This window comes from Phasianus colchicus, unplaced genomic scaffold, assembly GCF_987193195.1.
Source record: "Phasianus colchicus unplaced genomic scaffold, bPhaCol1.hap1.1 HAP1_SCAFFOLD_45, whole genome shotgun sequence".
In the NCBI taxonomy this organism is placed as follows: domain Eukaryota; kingdom Metazoa; phylum Chordata; class Aves; order Galliformes; family Phasianidae; genus Phasianus; species Phasianus colchicus.
The window spans coordinates 418,581-442,716 of NW_028325225.1; the positions used below are offsets into that span (position 1 = coordinate 418,581).

General features: G+C 44.8%; 1 long non-coding RNA gene across 2 annotated transcripts; it reads right to left on the reverse strand.

Moving 5' to 3' along the window:
• Positions 1–360: 360 nt before the first annotated feature.
• LOC149912014 (uncharacterized) lies at positions 361–4,556 on the reverse strand. 2 transcript variants are annotated; one of them, XR_016462513.1, is made up of 3 exons: positions 4,470–4,556; positions 3,748–3,867; positions 361–600 (listed from the first exon to the last, which is right to left on the reverse strand). It is a non-coding gene; the product is annotated as an uncharacterized LOC149912014 (long non-coding RNA). The 2 variants fall into 2 exon arrangements; XR_016462512.1 differs by having other exon boundaries at positions 361–904.
• Between the last annotated feature and the right edge of the window lie 19,580 nt (positions 4,557–24,136).

The following is a 24,136-nucleotide window of genomic DNA, read 5'->3' on the forward strand; positions in this document are numbered from 1 at the left end:
CATAAAATGGCTCTGAGCCTTCCCTTTCTAATGATTTTGCACACCCACGCAACTTGCTCTGTGGGGATGGAAGATAACAGGATTTAGATCCTTGACACACTGCAATTGATTTAACAATAAATATTGTCCATCCTAGTTTTGGGTTACTATAAGATGAAAGCAAAAATGTATATACTGATCTACTGGTTTTCTTTTAAAAAACATTCATCTGATGCTGAAGGCTAATTCTGTAAAGCTGAAACTTAAATCCCAGCAGAAACAGGTTCCCAGATATTAAAAACAAACAAACAAACAAACAAACAAAAATCATAAAAGTATGTACAATGAAATCTTTAGGCATGTGACAAACTTTGTTTTATATATGATATGATTTCAGAACATCTGTCACACACACTCACAAACTTTCCTTAGAAGGAGAAGCAGAAGTTTAGATGATGATAAAGTTATGTTCTTACCACATTAGAAGGTTCCAATTTCTTCCTTCTAGCAAGGTCAGTGATATTATTGCCATTGTAGTTGATGCTCTCCATACAGCCTTTGAAATTTTTTTCTGCTGTTAGAACTTGGCTTCCCAGAAAAAGGCATGCCTCCAAAGGTTATCTTTGAATGTATCAGAAAGTGAAAGACTGTTACTGGAGGACAAGGGCTTAGAATTTTTGCTTACTAGAAAAAGAAAGTATCAAACAAGTACTGGAAAAGTAGGAAAAAGTTAAGTTTCAAGGACATTTCCATCAGAAAGAATGGAAATGAAGAAAGAACGGAGCCCCCAGGCTGGTTGTTGAGTGAGAATTACTGCTTACCCAGCATCCGTTTGCTTCATCAAATGTCCCCCATCTGCTCACAGAAACCTCTCTAAGATGCTTTTCTGAAGAATATTTGGCAGCATGTTTCCCAGGGCTGATGCCTAGAGGAGAGGGTTACATGGAGACTTGCTGTCTATCTTGATGGCAAACCCCTCCTAAGTAGGAATCCAGAGCTGGTGACTCACTTTGTAGTCTTGTATAGGTCTGGGGCAAGACAACATTATGGCAGTGGGGAGATATTCATGGTCAGGCTGGACAGGCCTCTGAGGTCTCTGACCTCTGTGGGTGTCCCTGTTCATTACTGGGGAACTGGACTCAATGGTCTGTAAGAGTCCCTTCCAACTCAAAAAAAAATTCTATGATTCTATGATTCTATGAATATTCCTGGTTTTATTACAAGTACAAATACTGATAAAGCCTACATTCAAATTGTTTATTCCTTGCTTTTGGAGAAGCTAAAACACTAGCACTAAGAGTTTTAATCAACGTAGATAATAGCTTGTCAGTTGTTATGCACAGTGGTACGTGCACCCAGTTTGAAATTTCAGTGCCATTAATGTTTTTAATTTTTTAAGTGATATGACACAGTACATGCAATCAACAATAATGAACATACCATGGTTCAGGACCCCTGATCTCTCAGCTAGTAATTTAAAATATTTTCATGTGTAGAGACAAGACAAGTATTATGTCCTAAATGGAGTCTAGGTCCCCAGCACTATTACTCTCTCTATTTGATCCCTAAAAACAACTGTTTTCTTGCCAAAGATTTTGCATCGTTAAATCTCCTTTCTGAAACAATGAATATTGTGTAGTTGCAGGCCACTTTTTCAAACCTGTGGACATTCCCTTTGCTTCTACTTCTTTAAGCAACCTGCAGTTGCAATACACTTTTGCAGTACAGTCTTGAACCTCTTTATTCCTTGTTTTTCAGTCACCATGGGCTGTGTCTGTGCTGTCTTTGTAACCAGGACCAGGGAATGACCTCTTTTCTCCCAGTCAGTTTTCTCAACACATCTACTGGTGTGGATGAAGCAAGCAAAGGCAACAAGAAAAGCAAATACAATTATACTAGCAAGCAGGAGTATCATTTATTATAGATGATAATCACATGTTGGTTTGTCACTAGGTGTGTTTAATCAACAACTTTCTTTTTGAAATAAGAGTGAAGATAAAAGAAAAGTTCAAATAGGATTCCTACATGTCTCGTTTTCATTAAAGATTAGCTCTGCTACAACACGATGAACTGAGGATAATATAATGTAACGTCCAAACACTTTTTTTCAAGTAATGTTAACACTGAATGAAAGGTATACAGGCTTCAATGAAATTAGGAAGTTGAGGCCTAGTTGAATGCTATTTGTTGTTGAATGGTATTTGTGACAGTGTTGAAAGAAATGGCTGATGTTATTGTAAAGTTACTGTCTGTCATCTATGAAAAACGGTGTTCTGCACAGGTCTGTGAGTGTTAGAAATGGGCTTTCTTGAAGAGCTGTCTTTATGGAAAAGGAGGCATTGCTTGCAAACTGGTAAATTGGGAAAAAAAAAAAAAAAAAGTAACATTTCTGATTTCCAATTTAGTTATTAGAAAATCCCCATCATCTCTCTTTATATTATATGAATACTCCATGGTGTCCTTGGGATGACAAGATGCCTGTACTGCTATTTAGATATGCACAAATACAACAAATCCATGGGCAGATCTTTCCCCTACTGCATTTTTTTAATGTATTTCTTTATTGCTAAACTAAAAGGAAAATAATAGTAGAAAAAATTCAATCACCTTAATCAGCACATGCAAGTCTTAAAAATCTTTTTCTTGCTCTGTAATACTGAAAAGACCTGATGGGAAATGTTACCTTCCAAATTTTGCTCTGTGTATATGCATTTCCTATTTAAACCCTCACTCAGCAAGAGAAGGAAAAACACTTCTCAGTTTCAGTGTAAGTGCCCCATGGAATTTTCTACAGGAAAAATATCACTTTAGATCTGTCAGACAATAACATTTTATTACCTCAAGGATGTTATCTGAACCTGAGGTCTAATATCTAAATGAACTGCAGTTCAGATTATTTGAGATTTAGCAGAAAGACAGAGGGATGGAAAGTTTCATAGAAAGATTCTATGGGGAGAAGTCTCATTCATTTATTGTGGATAAATATGATGAAAAGGTATTCATATACCAAGTTTTAATAACTGTATGGTTTACAGGAGGAACAGTAGACAGCTTTGAGCAGTAGCTGACATACAGAACAGGAGAGTTGGAAGAGTAATATTTCCAAGAAGATTAATTTAATTTAAAGGCAGAATGTTTTTTGGCTATTGGAAAGTTCTCTGTTGTGTTGAGCAAAAGGATAGATATACTGGCTGAAAATAAACCTGTAAAAGTGAGGTAATGCGTTTACTAAAACACCATGGGAGTGCTACAGATATCTAGGGGATATATGTATATAAGCTGCTCATTCAGTTTACGTGTTTGTCTTTTTCTTGGATGAGAAATAGTTGCTGTTTATTATTTCCTTAAATGCAACACAAGCTTTTACTCATAATATCCAATCTGAGAACACCGTTCTTGTAACTGCTTATGAAAATCATAGATACAGAAATCAAAAGAAACTGTTTCAATCTGCTTGCATTTAAGGAAATAGGAAGTCTCTTTCCACCCTTGCGCATATTTAAGACTGTTTTCTGACAAACTGCTAGCTAAAGGCTTCAGTCTTTCTTTTTGTGCTTACTCCCTCAATGGAATAGCTGAGCTTTTGTAACTGTCCCTACTTTGAAGTTTTCTAGTGGATCCAGGTTGGTTTAAGTATCCTCTATTCCTCACTTCTGTCTTTTCTACCATTTTCTTCAAAAAGGAGCATGTTAAGAACATAAATTTCTATTCTGTTAAGAGTCTTCTCCTGCAGTTAGCTGGTTAGTAAATAATACTTTGCTCACTCACCTCACTCAACCTGCTGGCCACATTCTTTTTAATGCATCCCAGGATACCACTGGCCTTCTTGACCACAAGGCCACATTGCTGGTTTGTGGTCACCCTGCTGTCTACAGGGACACCCAGGCCCTGTTTGTAAGAGAATGTGATTGACTTCACTTCTTCCAGCAAAAAAAGAGAAGCAGGTCTAAGACATCTGTTTATCTCCAATTTAAACAACTTAATTTAGGTAGAATTATGTGTTTTACAGCTATTCACGTTGCTGTGAAAAGAAGCGCGGCTATACAAATAAGAAATCGCGCGGCTCTGCCCTCGCAACTCCCCCCGCCCCGCGCACGGAGGCGGCCCCCAGCCGCAGCCCCCAGCCGCGGCCCCCAGCCGCTCCCCCCCTCGCGCAGCGCCACTCCGAGGTGCCGCCTGCCGCAGCGACGGCGGCGGGGAGCCCTCGCGCCCAGAGGCGGCCTTCCCGGGGTCTGCCCTCTCCGCCCCCCTCCCACCTACCTGAGGGCAGCCGGCATCCGTCCGCGCAGCGGCGCACAGCCGGTGGCACCGCGCGCACAGCCTGCCTGCCTGCCGCCCTCCCTCGGACGAGGGTCCCCTTAGACGAAAGCACAGCCCCAGCCCGGCCGCTACCGCGAGGGACCGCGCCCGCGGCCGGAGCCCGGGGGCCGCGAGGAGGGAGGGCTGAGCGCCCGGTGACAGGTGAGGACGGCCCCCGCGCCGCTCCCTACCTCGCGCCGCTCTCCTCGCAGCCGGCGGCTCGCTTACCCTCGACCGCCGCCGCCCCCTCGCTCCGTTCCCCCGCCCTAACGCGGAGTTCAACGCGACCCCGCTAGCCGCGAGGCCCCGCCCCCCGCCCCGCACTGACGGCTCTCTCCGCCAATAGCGAAGAAGACGGCCGTCCTCGAGCTCCGCCCTCACCTCCTTCGACCAATAGGAGCTATCCGTGGTGCTGCCCCTCCGCCTTCCCGGCAGGCTCGGTTGGCTCGCAGCTGCCGAGCAACGGGCGCGGGGCTGCGGGTGGGGCCGCTGAGGGCGGTGGCCGGGCCCCCGCTGCGGGCCGGGGTTGGTGCCGCGGGATTGTGCCCGGGGCTTCTCGTTCGGGAGCTTTCGCCTCATAGATGGACGTTTTTTGTTCCCCTCCCCTTTTTCCCTCTTGGCTCAGCCATCAGGAGGATGGAAATATCTCCCGCACTCTCAAAGCTGTAATCTCGGCTTGCAGAAATGATAACTGGTATGTGAAGATGTTTCTAATTTTTTTGTTTCTTCACTTGTTTGTGAACCTAGGGTAGGGAGAAAGAACTGAAGTAACCTGCAGTGAGATTCTATCACTTTTGTAACTCCTTAAGCATAGTCAAGAATGTATGTTTGTGAACTACTTTATTAAGATAGTCCTGGTGGAGTATACTTTATATCACTGGGAGTCCAGGATTTTCTGAACAGTTCTTAAATCAGAGTCTATTACTTACAGGGCCTGCCTTACAGCATAAGATCACATGGCAGTGCCTTCTGCTTTCAGTATTTTACCAGTGCTGTGGTACAACTGGGTCTGGTTAATACCTGTTCAGATACAAGACAGAGTAAGGAAAATGTGTTTATTATTTCAGATCAGCCCTTTTTTACAAGCTTGTTATTATCTTCAAGAGAACAGATTGATGCTTTTGTTTTCTGTAGCAGAAACGTTACGTATAGAAGAAAACAGCACTTCCAAAGAGCATTGCTTTTCTGAGGACTCTATGGATTCTGCACTTAATTCAGTAAATCTGTCAAGCCCAGCCCGTCAAAATTCCACTGAATATCGTACTTCGGGGAGTGCAGCATATTACAGGAATTCCTTTCAGCCAGTGACTGCTACCTCAAATTCAGCCCCGATCCTGCGCCGGCTGTCATTGAGCTCTGCTGGGAACAGCAGTTACTATGAAGTCAGTAGGAATCGAATACAGAGGAGGATTGAAGGTATGCCTGAACTTTCCAAAGTATGTAACAGCTTTTATGAACATGCAAAGTCCGTGAGTTATGAACAAAACAAAAGCATCAATCTGTTCAAAACGATGTTCAAAACGATGGGCTTTGTAGCTTTGTTATTTAATTCCTTGCTATGTTCTCTTGAAGATAATAACAAGCTCCAAGCCTGTTAACAAGTCTCCTGTGAGACAAGACTTACTGAAGAATAGTCATTCTCAAGTAATCACTGGTCCTTTACTACATTAAAAAATTTCCAGTAAAATGTCTAATAGACAAGTTTGAGACAGTCTTCCATAAATCATCTCAGCTGTATATGTTAAATATTATGAGCAGGATGTGGACATAAGGTTTGATTTTTTTTTTTCATTGTCTGATATTAGCATTAACACATATGCAATCTCAGTCAAGCATTTTCATTATCTTTCTTAATGGTTATCTTCTGAGAATTTGTTTAGGAGTGCATTATGTTTCTATTTTTTATAAATATAAAAAGAATTTTTTAACATAAAAAACCCTCTCATGTTAACTAGCAAATGTTTAATTTGTTCTACACAGTAGAGGGAGTCTCTAACTTCATATGCAAGAGGACAATTATCATCTGTAGATCTCCATATGTTCGGAGACAATAGCCATCACAAAAAACTGAAGAGACTACATGCATAGCTGCAGAAGGCTGTAAATCCTAGACTCACATGCACACTAACACAATACAGTCTGATCACAATGCTGCAACTACGAGTCGTTAAACATCAGTGGGAACACCACTCCATTCTCTCATCATTGTATGTTCTCAGCTCCACTTGCACTAGGCCAACATCTAGCCTGAGGAAGAAGTTGGAAGCCTGATGCAAAAATCTGCATGAAACAAATGCTGCTTTGGCAAGAGACTTAAGAGCTGGAAAATATAGCTAACAGGTTCACAGAAGTGTAAACTCCACATTACCATCTTGAAAATTACTCTATGAAAGTTATAAAACATATGCTAGTGGAGCAGCATATTCTTGGGGGTAACTGGTACAATCTGTGAAACAAGTTCCTAGAATATGGTCTTTATTACTCTTCTTATATGACAACTTCCAATAATTTCTTGGGAAAATTCCAGAATTAAATAAAGGAAGAGTATTTTCCACAAACAAACAAACAACAGCAACAAAAAACACACAGAGAGCTTTTTAAGCACGTTTAACTTGTTCTATTAGCAATTACGTTCTCTCTCCTGAAGTCTGTATAAAACTGGAGTTTAGTGAAGAACTTGAGGTGTATTTCACAGTTATGATCTTCAGGCAACATTATCCCAAAGTGGAACAAAGACACCCAGAGAACCGGTTCCCTACTTAGTGAATTCAGTAAAGCAAGACATGCAATCCACCATAACATCTTCGATTAAACACAACACTTGTGGCAAAAAGAAGCTTTTAAGTCCACAAGCCCTTCTCTTTCAAGTACACAATCCTCAAGACAATAATGATAAACTTTCTAGTTTGATCTGTATCAAAAAAGCAAAGCAGTGGCTACTGAGGTTTTCGGAGAAAGCAAACTTTTATTTGTCGGCTTGAAGTAGCTGCAGCAACTTGCTAAAAGGAAAGCAATAGCCAGCTTTCTCACAGATACATCACCTTCCCCCCCCCACATCAGACCTCTTCTCCCAGAAATACCAGGACTCTGCTGAATATTTCCCATTTCCTCCGGAACATACAGCATTACACTCCGCAAGAGGACAGTTTCTTTCAGAAATGTGGCATTTTATCACAGATACACTATTTTTATGCCCAGTAGAGCTCCTTTTCTCCCAGAAATAGCACTGCTCTTAGGAAGAGCTCCCATTTTCTAACCAAAATGCTGCTTTACACTCCTCAAGATCACACTTACCCCCATCAAGATGGCAGTGTCACAGAAATACCAGCTTCTGCCCCCAAAATGGGACTTTGGCTCTCCAAAACAAGACATTTTCTCCCAGAAATACCAGGACTCTTAGAAATACCTCACGTTTCATCTCAAGAATACTGCTTTCCACTCCTCAAGATCACACTGACTCCCATCACAATGGCCTTTTCTCCCACATACACCAGCTTTCTCCCAAATACACGACATTTTCTCCCACATACACCCGTTTTCTCCCAAAGATGGGACATATTCTCCCAGAAATGCCAGCTTATTCTTTAAAAAACGGCCTCTTTTTCCCAAAATACCAGCTTTCTCACAAACACCTGTCATTTTCCAACCAAGTCTGCTACTATCTCCCAGAAACAGCCGGTTTCCGAGAAATACCTGACGTTTGCTCTCCCAAATACTACTTGACACTCCTCCAGAGGACATTGTCTCCCCTATTTACCACGTTGTCTCCCCAAGAGACCACTTGGCACACCAAAAAGACCACCGTTGCTCTCCAGTACAAGATCTTCTTTCCCACCGGTTCCCACTTTTCTCCCCCAGCTATGTCATTTCCTCCCAGAAATGCCACTTTTCCCTTGGAAATTTCACCTTCTCTTCCAAAAAGAGGAGATTTGCTCCCAGAAATACCCCTTCTCTTACAACTGCCACACGCTTTCTCCCCAAAAAGCCTCCATGACAATGCCAAATGGGACACTTGCAGCCAAGAAGAGGACACCTTCTCTCAGAAAGACCACTTTTCTCCCCAAGAGAGGAGATTTTCTCCCAATTGGATGACATTTGCTGTAAGAAAGACCTGTTTTCTTCCCTCAAGAGGACATTGTCTTTCCCACTGAGGACATTTTCTCCCAGAAGTGCCGCTACTCTGTGAAACACCTCCATTTCCTCCCAAATCTACTCCATGACACGCCTCAGGATGACACTTACTCCCCGATTTGGGGCATTTTCTCCCAGAAATACCACTTCTCTCCCAAAGGGATGGCCTTTTCCCTCTCTAGCATCTGTTTCCTCACCAATACCTGGCATTTTCTCCCAGAAACACCAGCTTTCTCACAGATACATCACCTTCCCCCCCCCACATCAGACCTCTTCTCCCAGAAATACCAGGACTCTGCTGAATATTTCCCATTTCCTCCGGAACATACAGCATTACACTCCGCAAGAGGACAGTTTCTTTCAGAAATGTGGCATTTTATCACAGATACACCGTTTTTATGCCCAGTAGAGCTCCTTTTCTCCCAGAAATAGCACTGCTCTTAGGAAGAGCTCCCATTTTCTAACCAAAATGCTGCTTTACACTCCTCAAGATCACACTTACCCCCATCAAGATGGCAGTGTCACAGAAATACCAGCTTCTGCCCCCAAAATGGGACTTTGGCTCTCCAAAACAAGACATTTTCTCCCAGAAATACCAGGACTCTTAGAAATACCTCACGTTTCATCTCAAGAATACTGCTTTCCACTCCTCAAGATCACACTGACTCCCATCACAATGGCCTTTTCTCCCACATACACCAGCTTTCTCCCAAATACACGACATTTTCTCCCACATACACCCGTTTTCTCCCAAAGATGGGACATATTCTCCCAGAAATGCCAGCTTATTCTTTAAAAAACGGCCTTTTTTCCCCAAAATACCAGCTTTCTCACAAACACCTGTCATTTTCCAACCAAGTCTGCTACTATCTCCCAGAAACAGCCGGTTTCCGAGAAATACCTGACGTTTGCTCTCCCAAATACTACTTGACACTCCTCCAGAGGACATTGTCTCCCCTATTTACCACGTTGTCTCCCCAAGAGACCACTTGGCACACCAAAAAGACCACCGTTGCTCTCCAGTACAAGATCTTCTTTCCCACCGGTTCCCACTTTTCTCCCCCAGCTATGTCATTTCCTCCCAGAAATGCCACTTTTCCCTTGGAAATTTCACCTTCTCTTCCAAAAAGAGGAGATTTGCTCCCAGAAATACCCCTTCTCTTACAACTGCCACACGCTTTCTCCCCAAAAAGCCTCCATGACAATGCCAAATGGGACACTTGCAGCCAAGAAGAGGACACCTTCTCTCAGAAAGACCACTTTTCTCCCCAAGAGAGGAGATTTTCTCCCAATTGGATGACATTTGCTGTAAGAAAGACCTGTTTTCTTCCCTCAAGAGGACATTGTCTTTCCCACTGAGGACATTTTCTCCCAGAAGTGCCGCTACTCTGTGAAACACCTCCATTTCCTCCCAAATCTACTCCATGACACGCCTCAGGATGACACTTACTCCCCGATTTGGGGCATTTTCTCCCAGAAATACCACTTCTCTCCCAAAGGGATGGCCTTTTCCCTCTCTAGCATCTGTTTCCTCACCAATACCTGGCATTTTCTCCCAGAAACACCAGCTTTCTCACAGATACATCACCTTCCCCCCCCACATCAGACCTCTTCTCCCAGAAATACCAGGACTCTGCTGAATATTTCCCATTTCCTCCGGAACATACAGCATTACACTCCGCAAGAGGACAGTTTCTTTCAGAAATGTGGCATTTTATCACAGATACACCGTTTTTATGCCCAGTAGAGCTCCTTTTCTCCCAGAAATAGCACTGCTCTTAGGAAGAGCTCCCATTTTCTAACCAAAATGCTGCTTTACACTCCTCAAGATCACACTTACCCCCATCAAGATGGCAGTGTCACAGAAATACCAGCTTCTGCCCCCAAAATGGGACTTTGGCTCTCCAAAACAAGACATTTTCTCCCAGAAATACCAGGACTCTTAGAAATACCTCACGTTTCATCTCAAGAATACTGCTTTCCACTCCTCAAGATCACACTGACTCCCATCACAATGGCCTTTTCTCCCACATACACCAGCTTTCTCCCAAATACACGACATTTTCTCCCACATACACCCGTTTTCTCCCAAAGATGGGACATATTCTCCCAGAAATGCCAGCTTATTCTTTAAAAAACGGCCTTTTTTCCCCAAAATACCAGCTTTCTCACAAACACCTGTCATTTTCCAACCAAGTCTGCTACTATCTCCCAGAAACAGCCGGTTTCCGAGAAATACCTGACGTTTGCTCTCCCAAATACTACTTGACACTCCTCCAGAGGACATTGTCTCCCCTATTTACCACGTTGTCTCCCCAAGAGACCACTTGGCACACCAAAAAGACCACCGTTGCTCTCCAGTACAAGATCTTCTTTCCCACCGGTTCCCACTTTTCTCCCCCAGCTATGTCATTTCCTCCCAGAAATGCCACTTTTCCCTTGGAAATTTCACCTTCTCTTCCAAAAAGAGGAGATTTGCTCCCAGAAATACCCCTTCTCTTACAACTGCCACACGCTTTCTCCCCAAAAAGCCTCCATGACAATGCCAAATGGGACACTTGCAGCCAAGAAGAGGACACCTTCTCTCAGAAAGACCACTTTTCTCCCCAAGAGAGGAGATTTTCTCCCAATTGGATGACATTTGCTGTAAGAAAGACCTGTTTTCTTCCCTGAAGAGGACATTGTCTTTCCCACTGAGGACATTTTCTCCCAGAAGTGCCGCTACTCTGTGAAACACCTCCATTTCCTCCCAAATCTACTCCATGACACGCCTCAGGATGACACTTACTCCCCGATTTGGGGCATTTTCTCCCAGAAATACCACTTCTCTCCCAAAGGGATGGCCTTTTCCCTCTCTAGCATCTGTTTCCTCACCAATACCTGGCATTTTCTCCCAGAAACACCAGCTTTCTCACAGATACATCACCTTCCCCCCCCCACATCAGACCTCTTCTCCCAGAAATACCAGGACTCTGCTGAATATTTCCCATTTCCTCCGGAACATACAGCATTACACTCCGCAAGAGGACAGTTTCTTTCAGAAATGTGGCATTTTATCACAGATACACCGTTTTTATGCCCAGTAGAGCTCCTTTTCTCCCAGAAATAGCACTGCTCTTAGGAAGAGCTCCCATTTTCTAACCAAAATGCTGCTTTACACTCCTCAAGATCACACTTACCCCCATCAAGATGGCAGTGTCACAGAAATACCAGCTTCTGCCCCCAAAATGGGACTTTGGCTCTCCAAAACAAGACATTTTCTCCCAGAAATACCAGGACTCTTAGAAATACCTCACGTTTCATCTCAAGAATACTGCTTTCCACTCCTCAAGATCACACTGACTCCCATCACAATGGCCTTTTCTCCCACATACACCAGCTTTCTCCCAAATACACGACATTTTCTCCCACATACACCCGTTTTCTCCCAAAGATGGGACATATTCTCCCAGAAATGCCAGCTTATTCTTTAAAAAACGGCCTTTTTTTCCCAAAATACCAGCTTTCTCACAAACACCTGTCATTTTCCAACCAAGTCTGCTACTATCTCCCAGAAACAGCCGGTTTCCGAGAAATACCTGACGTTTGCTCTCCCAAATACTACTTGACACTCCTCCAGAGGACATTGTCTCCCCTATTTACCACGTTGTCTCCCCAAGAGACCACTTGGCACACCAAAAAGACCACCGTTGCTCTCCAGTACAAGATCTTCTTTCCCACCGGTTCCCACTTTTCTCCCCCAGCTATGTCATTTCCTCCCAGAAATGCCACTTTTCCCTTGGAAATTTCACCTTCTCTTCCAAAAAGAGGAGATTTGCTCCCAGAAATACCCCTTCTCTTACAACTGCCACACGCTTTCTCCCCAAAAAGCCTCCATGACAATGCCAAATGGGACACTTGCAGGGAAGAAGAGGACACCTTCTCTCAGAAAGACCACTTTTCTCCCCAAGAGAGGAGATTTTCTCCCAATTGGATGACATTTGCTGTAAGAAAGACCTGTTTTCTTCCCTCAAGAGGACATTGTCTTTCCCACTGAGGACATTTTCTCCCAGAAGTGCCGCTACTCTGTGAAACACCTCCATTTCCTCCCAAATCTACTCCATGACACGCCTCAGGATGACACTTACTCCCCGATTTGGGGCATTTTCTCCCAGAAATACCACTTCTCTCCCAAAGGGATGGCCTTTTCCCTCTCTAGCATCTGTTTCCTCACCAATACCTGGCATTTTCTCCCAGAAACACCAGCTTTCTCACAGATACATCACCTTCCCCCCCCCACATCAGACCTCTTCTCCCAGAAATACCAGGACTCTGCTGAATATTTCCCATTTCCTCCGGAACATACAGCATTACACTCCGCAAGAGGACAGTTTCTTTCAGAAATGTGGCATTTTATCACAGATACACCGTTTTTATGCCCAGTAGAGCTCCTTTTCTCCCAGAAATAGCACTGCTCTTAGGAAGAGCTCCCATTTTCTAACCAAAATGCTGCTTTACACTCCTCAAGATCACACTTACCCCCATCAAGATGGCAGTGTCACAGAAATACCAGCTTCTGCCCCCAAAATGGGACTTTGGCTCTCCAAAACAAGACATTTTCTCCCAGAAATACCAGGACTCTTAGAAATACCTCACGTTTCATCTCAAGAATACTGCTTTCCACTCCTCAAGATCACACTGACTCCCATCACAATGGCCTTTTCTCCCACATACACCAGCTTTCTCCCAAATACACGACATTTTCTCCCACATACACCCGTTTTCTCCCAAAGATGGGACATATTCTCCCAGAAATGCCAGCTTATTCTTTAAAAAACGGCCTTTTTTCCCCAAAATACCAGCTTTCTCACAAACACCTGTCATTTTCCAACCAAGTCTGCTACTATCTCCCAGAAACAGCCGGTTTCCGAGAAATACCTGACGTTTGCTCTCCCAAATACTACTTGACACTCCTCCAGAGGACATTGTCTCCCCTATTTACCACGTTGTCTCCCCAAGAGACCACTTGGCACACCAAAAAGACCACCGTTGCTCTCCAGTACAAGATCTTCTTTCCCACCGGTTCCCACTTTTCTCCCCCAGCTATGTCATTTCCTCCCAGAAATGCCACTTTTCCCTTGGAAATTTCACCTTCTCTTCCAAAAAGAGGAGATTTGCTCCCAGAAATACCCCTTCTCTTACAACTGCCACACGCTTTCTCCCCAAAAAGCCTCCATGACAATGCCAAATGGGACACTTGCAGCCAAGAAGAGGACACCTTCTCTCAGAAAGACCACTTTTCTCCCCAAGAGAGGAGATTTTCTCCCAATTGGATGACATTTGCTGTAAGAAAGACCCGTTTTCTTCCCTCAAGAGGACATTGTCTTTCCCACTGAGGACATTTTCTCCCAGAAGTGCCGCTACTCTGTGAAACACCTCCATTTCCTCCCAAATCTACTCCATGACACGCCTCAGGATGACACTTACTCCCCGATTTGGGGCATTTTCTCCCAGAAATACCACTTCTCTCCCAAAGGGATGGCCTTTTCCCTCTCTAGCATCTGTTTCCTCACCAATACCTGGCATTTTCTCCCAGAAACACCAGCTTTCTCACAGATACATCACCTTCCCCCCCCCACATCAGACCTCTTCTCCCAGAAATACCAGGACTCTGCTGAATATTTCCCATTTCCTCCGGAACATACAGCATTACACTCCGCAAGAGGACAGTTTCTTTCAGAAATGTGGCATTTTATCACAGATACACCGTTTTTATGCCCAGTAGAGCTCCTTTTCTCCCAGAAATAGCACTGCTCTTAGGAAGAGCTCCCATTTTCTAACCAAAATGCTGCTTTACACTCCTCAAGATCACACTTACCCCCATCAAGATGGCAGTGTCACAGAAATACCAGCTTCTGCCCCCAAAATGGGACTTTGGCTCTCCAAAACAAGACATTTTCTCCCAGAAATACCAGGACTCTTAGAAATACCTCACGTTTCATCTCAAGAATACTGCTTTCCACTCCTCAAGATCACACTGACTCCCATCACAATGGCCTTTTCTCCCACATACACCAGCTTTCTCCCAAATACACGACATTTTCTCCCACATACACCCGTTTTCTCCCAAAGATGGGACATATTCTCCCAGAAATGCCAGCTTATTCTTTAAAAAACGGCCTTTTTTCCCCAAAATACCAGCTTTCTCACAAACACCTGTCATTTTCCAACCAAGTCTGCTACTATCTCCCAGAAACAGCCGGTTTCCGAGAAATACCTGACGTTTGCTCTCCCAAATACTACTTGACACTCCTCCAGAGGACATTGTCTCCCCTATTTACCACGTTGTCTCCCCAAGAGACCACTTGGCACACCAAAAAGACCACCGTTGCTCTCCAGTACAAGATCTTCTTTCCCACCGGTTCCCACTTTTCTCCCCCAGCTATGTCATTTCCTCCCAGAAATGCCACTTTTCCCTTGGAAATTTCACCTTCTCTTCCAAAAAGAGGAGATTTGCTCCCAGAAATACCCCTTCTCTTACAACTGCCACACGCTTTCTCCCCAAAAAGCCTCCATGACAATGCCAAATGGGACACTTGCAGCCAAGAAGAGGACACCTTCTCTCAGAAAGACCACTTTTCTCCCCAAGAGAGGAGATTTTCTCCCAATTGGATGACATTTGCTGTAAGAAAGACCCGTTTTCTTCCCTCAAGAGGACATTGTCTTTCCCACTGAGGACATTTTCTCCCAGAAGTGCCGCTACTCTGTGAAACACCTCCATTTCCTCCCAAATCTACTCCATGACACGCCTCAGGATGACACTTACTCCCCGATTTGGGGCATTTTCTCCCAGAAATACCACTTCTCTCCCAAAGGGATGGCCTTTTCCCTCTCTAGCATCTGTTTCCTCACCAATACCTGGCATTTTCTCCCAGAAACACCAGCTTTCTCACAGATACATCACCTTCCCCCCCCCACATCAGACCTCTTCTCCCAGAAATACCAGGACTCTGCTGAATATTTCCCATTTCCTCCGGAACATACAGCATTACACTCCGCAAGAGGACAGTTTCTTTCAGAAATGTGGCATTTTATCACAGATACACCGTTTTTATGCCCAGTAGAGCTCCTTTTCTCCCAGAAATAGCACTGCTCTTAGGAAGAGCTCCCATTTTCTAACCAAAATGCTGCTTTACACTCCTCAAGATCACACTTACCCCCATCAAGATGGCAGTGTCACAGAAATACCAGCTTCTGCCCCCAAAATGGGACTTTGGCTCTCCAAAACAAGACATTTTCTCCCAGAAATACCAGGACTCTTAGAAATACCTCACGTTTCATCTCAAGAATACTGCTTTCCACTCCTCAAGATCACACTGACTCCCATCACAATGGCCTTTTCTCCCACATACACCAGCTTTCTCCCAAATACACGACATTTTCTCCCACATACACCCGTTTTCTCCCAAAGATGGGACATATTCTCCCAGAAATGCCAGCTTATTCTTTAAAAAACGGCCTTTTTTCCCCAAAATACCAGCTTTCTCACAAACACCTGTCATTTTCCAACCAAGTCTGCTACTATCTCCCAGAAACAGCCGGTTTCCGAGAAATACCTGACGTTTGCTCTCCCAAATACTACTTGACACTCCTCCAGAGGACATTGTCTCCCCTATTTACCACGTTGTCTCCCCAAGAGACCACTTGGCACACCAAAAAGACCACCGTTGCTCTCCAGTACAAGATCTTCTTTCCCACCGGTTCCCACTTTTCTCCCCCAGCTATGTCATTTCCTCCCAGAAATGCCACTTTTCCCTTGGAAATTTCACCTTCTCTTCCAAAAAGAGGAGATTTGCTCCCAGAAATACCCCTTCTCTTACAACTGCCACACGCTTTCTCCCCAAAAAGCCTCCATGACAATGCCAAATGGGACACTTGCAGCCAAGAAGAGGACACCTTCTCTCAGAAAGACCACTTTTCTCCCCAAGAGAGGAGATTTTCTCCCAATTGGATGACATTTGCTGTAAGAAAGACCCGTTTTCTTCCCTCAAGAGGACATTGTCTTTCCCACTGAGGACATTTTCTCCCAGAAGTGCCGCTACTCTGTGAAACACCTCCATTTCCTCCCAAATCTACTCCATGACACGCCTCAGGATGACACTTACTCCCCGATTTGGGGCATTTTCTCCCAGAAATACCACTTCTCTCCCAAAGGGATGGCCTTTTCCCTCTCTAGCATCTGTTTCCTCACCAATACCTGGCATTTTCTCCCAGAAACACCAGCTTTCTCACAGATACATCACCTTCCCCCCCCCACATCAGACCTCTTCTCCCAGAAATACCAGGACTCTGCTGAATATTTCCCATTTCCTCCGGAACATACAGCATTACACTCCGCAAGAGGACAGTTTCTTTCAGAAATGTGGCATTTTATCACAGATACACCATTTTTATGCCCAGTAGAGCTCCTTTTCTCCCAGAAATAGCACTGCTCTTAGGAAGAGCTCCCATTTTCTAACCAAAATGCTGCTTTACACTCCTCAAGATCACACTTACCCCCATCAAGATGGCAGTGTCACAGAAATACCAGCTTCTGCCCCCAAAATGGGACTTTGGCTCTCCAAAACAAGACATTTTCTCCCAGAAATACCAGGACTCTTAGAAATACCTCACGTTTCATCTCAAGAATACTGCTTTCCACTCCTCAAGATCACACTGACTCCCATCACAATGGCCTTTTCTCCCACATACACCAGCTTTCTCCCAAATACACGACATTTTCTCCCACATACACCCGTTTTCTCCCAAAGATGGGACATATTCTCCCAGAAATGCCAGCTTATTCTTTAAAAAACGGCCTTTTTTCCCCAAAATACCAGCTTTCTCACAAACACCTGTCATTTTCCAACCAAGTCTGCTACTATCTCCCAGAAACAGCCGGTTTCCGAGAAATACCTGACGTTTGCTCTCCCAAATACTACTTGACACTCCTCCAGAGGACACTGTCTCCCCTATTTACCACGTTGTCTCCCCAAGAGACCACTTGGCACACCAAAAAGACCACCGTTGCTCTCCAGTACAAGATCTTCTTTCCCACCGGTTCCCACTTTTCTCCCCCAGCTATGTCATTTCCTCCCAGAAATGCCACTTTTCCCTTGGAAATTTCACCTTCTCTTCCAAAAAGAGGAGATTTGCTCCCAGAAATACCCCTTCTCTTACAACTGCCACACGCTTTCTCCCCAAAAAGCCTCCATGACAATGCCAAATGGGACACTTGCAGCCAAGAAGAGGACACCTTCTCTCAGAAAGACCACTTTTCTCCCCAAGAGAGGAGATTTTCTCCCAATTGGATGACATTTGCTGTAAGAAAGACCCGTTTTCTTCCCTCAAGAGGACATTGTCTTTCCCACTGAGGACATTTTCTCCCAGAAGTGCCGCTACTCTGTGAAACACCTCCATTTCCTCCCAAATCTACTCCATGACACGCCTCAGGATGACACTTACTCCCCGATTTGGGGCATTTTCTCCCAGAAATACCACTTCTCTCCCAAAGGGATGGCCTTTTCCCTCTCTAGCATCTGTTTCCTCACCAATACCTGGCATTTTCTCCCAGAAACACCAGCTTTCTCACAGATACATCACCTTCCCCCCCCCACATCAGACCTCTTCTCCCAGAAATACCAGGACTCTGCTGAATATTTCCCATTTCCTCCGGAACATACAGCATTACACTCCGCAAGAGGACAGTTTCTTTCAGAAATGTGGCATTTTATCACAGATACACCGTTTTTATGCCCAGTAGAGCTCCTTTTCTCCCAGAAATAGCACTGCTCTTAGGAAGAGCTCCCATTTTCTAACCAAAATGCTGCTTTACACTCCTCAAGATCACACTTACCCCCATCAAGATGGCAGTGTCACAGAAATACCAGCTTCTGCCCCCAAAATGGGACTTTGGCTCTCCAAAACAAGACATTTTCTCCCAGAAATACCAGGACTCTTAGAAATACCTCACGTTTCATCTCAAGAATACTGCTTTCCACTCCTCAAGATCACACTGACTCCCATCACAATGGCCTTTTCTCCCACATACACCAGCTTTCTCCCAAATACACGACATTTTCTCCCACATACACCCGTTTTCTCCCAAAGATGGGACATATTCTCCCAGAAATGCCAGCTTATTCTTTAAAAAACGGCCTTTTTTCCCCAAAATACCAGCTTTCTCACAAACACCTGTCATTTTCCAACCAAGTCTGCTACTATCTCCCAGAAACAGCCGGTTTCCGAGAAATACCTGACGTTTGCTCTCCCAAATACTACTTGACACTCCTCCAGAGGACACTGTCTCCCCTATTTACCACGTTGTCTCCCCAAGAGACCACTTGGCACACCAAAAAGACCACCGTTGCTCTCCAGTACAAGATCTTCTTTCCCACCGGTTCCCACTTTTCTCCCCCAGCTATGTCATTTCCTCCCAGAAATGCCACTTTTCCCTTGGAAATTTCACCTTCTCTTCCAAAAAGAGGAGATTTGCTCCCAGAAATACCCCTTCTCTTACAACTGCCACACGCTTTCTCCCCAAAAAGCCTCCATGACAATGCCAAATGGGACACTTGCAGCCAAGAAGAGGACACCTTCTCTCAGAAAGACCACTTTTCTCCCCAAGAGAGGAGATTTTCTCCCAATTGGATGACATTTGCTGTAAGAAAGACCTGTTTTCTTCCCTCAAGAGGACATTGTCTTTCCCACTGAGGACATTTTCTCCCAGAAGTGCCGCTACTCTGTGAAACACCTCCATTTCCTCCCAAATCTACTCCATGACACGCCTCAGGATGACACTTACTCCCCGATTTGGGGCATTTTCTCCCAGAAATACCACTTCTCTCCCAAAGGGATGGCCTTTTCCCTCTCTAGCATCTGTTTCCTCACCAATACCTGGCATTTTCTCCCAGAAACACCAGCTTTCTCACAGATACATCACCTTCCCCCCCCCACATCAGACCTCTTCTCCCAGAAATACCAGGACTCTGCTGAATATTTCCCATTTCCTCCGGAACATACAGCATTACACTCCGCAAGAGGACAGTTTCTTTCAGAAATGTGGCATTTTATCACAGATACACCGTTTTTATGCCCAGTAGAGCTCCTTTTCTCCCAGAAATAGCACTGCTCTTAGGAAGAGCTCCCATTTTCTAACCAAAATGCTGCTTTACACTCCTCAAGATCACACTTACCCCCATCAAGATGGCAGTGTCACAGAAATACCAGCTTCTGCCCCCAAAATGGGACTTTGGCTCTCCAAAACAAGACATTTTCTCCCAGAAATACCAGGACTCTTAGAAATACCTCACGTTTCATCTCAAGAATACTGCTTTCCACTCCTCAAGATCACACTGACTCCCATCACAATGGCCTTTTCTCCCACATACACCAGCTTTCTCCCAAATACACGACATTTTCTCCCACATACACCCGTTTTCTCCCAAAGATGGGACATATTCTCCCAGAAATGCCAGCTTATTCTTTAAAAAACGGCCTTTTTTCCCCAAAATACCAGCTTTCTCACAAACACCTGTCATTTTCCAACCAAGTCTGCTACTATCTCCCAGAAACAGCCGGTTTCCGAGAAATACCTGACGTTTGCTCTCCCAAATACTACTTGACACTCCTCCAGAGGACACTGTCTCCCCTATTTACCACGTTGTCTCCCCAAGAGACCACTTGGCACACCAAAAAGACCACCGTTGCTCTCCAGTACAAGATCTTCTTTCCCACCGGTTCCCACTTTTCTCCCCCAGCTATGTCATTTCCTCCCAGAAATGCCACTTTTCCCTTGGAAATTTCACCTTCTCTTCCAAAAAGAGGAGATTTGCTCCCAGAAATACCCCTTCTCTTACAACTGCCACACGCTTTCTCCCCAAAAAGCCTCCATGACAATGCCAAATGGGACACTTGCAGCCAAGAAGAGGACACCTTCTCTCAGAAAGACCACTTTTCTCCCCAAGAGAGGAGATTTTCTCCCAATTGGATGACATTTGCTGTAAGAAAGACCCGTTTTCTTCCCTCAAGAGGACATTGTCTTTCCCACTGAGGACATTTTCTCCCAGAAGTGCCGCTACTCTGTGAAACACCTCCATTTCCTCCCAAATCTACTCCATGACACGCCTCAGGATGACACTTACTCCCCGATTTGGGGCATTTTCTCCCAGAAATACCACTTCTCTCCCAAAGGGATGGCCTTTTCCCTCTCTAGCATCTGTTTCCTCACCAATACCTGGCATTTTCTCCCAGAAACACCAGCTTTCTCACAGATACATCACCTTCCCCCCCCCACATCAGACCTCTTCTCCCAGAAATACCAGGACTCTGCTGAATATTTCCCATTTCCTCCGGAACATACAGCATTACACTCCGCAAGAGGACAGTTTCTTTCAGAAATGTGGCATTTTATCACAGATACACCGTTTTTATGCCCAGTAGAGCTCCTTTTCTCCCAGAAATAGCACTGCTCTTAGGAAGAGCTCCCATTTTCTAACCAAAATGCTGCTTTACACTCCTCAAGATCACACTTACCCCCATCAAGATGGCAGTGTCACAGAAATACCAGCTTCTGCCCCCAAAATGGGACTTTGGCTCTCCAAAACAAGACATTTTCTCCCAGAAATACCAGGACTCTTAGAAATACCTCACGTTTCATCTCAAGAATACTGCTTTCCACTCCTCAAGATCACACTGACTCCCATCACAATGGCCTTTTCTCCCACATACACCAGCTTTCTCCCAAATACACGACATTTTCTCCCACATACACCCGTTTTCTCCCAAAGATGGGACATATTCTCCCAGAAATGCCAGCTTATTCTTTAAAAAACGGCCTTTTTTCCCCAAAATACCAGCTTTCTCACAAACACCTGTCATTTTCCAACCAAGTCTGCTACTATCTCCCAGAAACAGCCGGTTTCCGAGAAATACCTGACGTTTGCTCTCCCAAATACTACTTGACACTCCTCCAGAGGACACTGTCTCCCCTATTTACCACGTTGTCTCCCCAAGAGACCACTTGGCACACCAAAAAGACCACCGTTGCTCTCCAGTACAAGATCTTCTTTCCCACCGGTTCCCACTTTTCTCCCCCAGCTATGTCATTTCCTCCCAGAAATGCCACTTTTCCCTTGGAAATTTCACCTTCTCTTCCAAAAAGAGGAGATTTGCTCCCAGAAATACCCCTTCTCTTACAACTGCCACACGCTTTCTCCCCAAAAAGCCTCCATGACAATGCCAAATGGGACACTTGCAGCCAAGAAGAGGACACCTTCTCTCAGAAAGACCACTTTTCTCCCCAAGAGAGGAGATTTTCTCCCAATTGGATGACATTTGCTGTAAGAAAGACCCGTTTTCTTCCCTCAAGAGGACATTGTCTTTCCCACTGAGGACATTTTCTCCCAGAAGTGCCGCTACTCTGTGAAACACCTCCATTTCCTCCCAAATCTACTCCATGACACGCCTCAGGATGACACTTACTCCCCGATTTGGGGCATTTTCTCCCAGAAATACCACTTCTCTCCCAAAGGGATGGCCTTTTCCCTCTCTAGCATCTGTTTCCTCACCAATACCTGGCATTTTCTCCCAGAAACACCAGCTTTCTCACAGATACATCACCTTCCCCCCCCCACATCAGACCTCTTCTCCCAGAAATACCAGGACTCTGCTGAATATTTCCCATTTCCTCCGGAACATACAGCATTACACTCCGCAAGAGGACAGTTTCTTTCAGAAATGTGGCATTTTATCACAGATACACCGTTTTTATGCCCAGTAGAGCTCCTTTTCTCCCAGAAATAGCACTGCTCTTAGGAAGAGCTCCCATTTTCTAACCAAAATGCTGCTTTACACTCCTCAAGATCACACTTACCCCCATCAAGATGGCAGTGTCACAGAAATACCAGCTTCTGCCCCCAAAATGGGACTTTGGCTCTCCAAAACAAGACATTTTCTCCCAGAAATACCAGGACTCTTAGAAATACCTCACGTTTCATCTCAAGAATACTGCTTTCCACTCCTCAAGATCACACTGACTCCCATCACAATGGCCTTTTCTCCCACATACACCAGCTTTCTCCCAAATACACGACATTTTCTCCCACATACACCCGTTTTCTCCCAAAGATGGGACATATTCTCCCAGAAATGCCAGCTTATTCTTTAAAAAACGGCCTTTTTTCCCCAAAATACCAGCTTTCTCACAAACACCTGTCATTTTCCAACCAAGTCTGCTACTATCTCCCAGAAACAGCCGGTTTCCGAGAAATACCTGACGTTTGCTCTCCCAAATACTACTTGACACTCCTCCAGAGGACATTGTCTCCCCTATTTACCACGTTGTCTCCCCAAGAGACCACTTGGCACACCAAAAAGACCACCGTTGCTCTCCAGTACAAGATCTTCTTTCCCACCGGTTCCCACTTTTCTCCCCCAGCTATGTCATTTCCTCCCAGAAATGCCACTTTTCCCTTGGAAATTTCACCTTCTCTTCCAAAAAGAGGAGATTTGCTCCCAGAAATACCCCTTCTCTTACAACTGCCACACGCTTTCTCCCCAAAAAGCCTCCATGACAATGCCAAATGGGACACTTGCAGCCAAGAAGAGGACACCTTCTCTCAGAAAGACCACTTTTCTCCCCAAGAGAGGAGATTTTCTCCCAATTGGATGACATTTGCTGTAAGAAAGACCCGTTTTCTTCCCTCAAGAGGACATTGTCTTTCCCACTGAGGACATTTTCTCCCAGAAGTGCCGCTACTCTGTGAAACACCTCCATTTCCTCCCAAATCTACTCCATGACACGCCTCAGGATGACACTTACTCCCCGATTTGGGGCATTTTCTCCCAGAAATACCACTTCTCTCCCAAAGGGATGGCCTTTTCCCTCTCTAGCATCTGTTTCCTCACCAATACCTGGCATTTTCTCCCAGAAACACCAGCTTTCTCACAGATACATCACCTTCCCCCCCCCCACATCAGACCTCTTCTCCCAGAAATACCAGGACTCTGCTGAATATTTCCCATTTCCTCCGGAACATACAGCATTACACTCCGCAAGAGGACAGTTTCTTTCAGAAATGTGGCATTTTATCACAGATACACCGTTTTTATGCCCAGTAGAGCTCCTTTTCTCCCAGAAATAGCACTGCTCTTAGGAAGAGCTCCCATTTTCTAACCAAAATGCTGCTTTACACTCCTCAAGATCACACTTACCCCCATCAAGATGGCAGTGTCACAGAAATACCAGCTTCTGCCCCCAAAATGGGACTTTGGCTCTCCAAAACAAGACATTTTCTCCCAGAAATACCAGGACTCTTAGAAATACCTCACGTTTCATCTCAAGAATACTGCTTTCCACTCCTCAAGATCACACTGACTCCCATCACAATGGCCTTGTCTCCCACATACACCAGCTTTCTCCCAAATACACGACATTTTCTCCCACATACACCCGTTTTCTCCCAAAGATGGGACATATTCTCCCAGAAATGCCAGCTTATTCTTTAAAAACGGCCTCTTTTTCCCAAAATACCAGCTTTCTCACAAACACCTGTCATTTTCCAACCAAGTCTGCTACTATCTCCCAGAAACAGCCGGTTTCCAAGAAATACCTGACGTTTGCTCTCCCAAATACTACTTGACACTCCTCCAGAGGACATTGTCTCCCCTATTTACCACGTTGTCTCCCCAAGAGACCACTTGGCACACC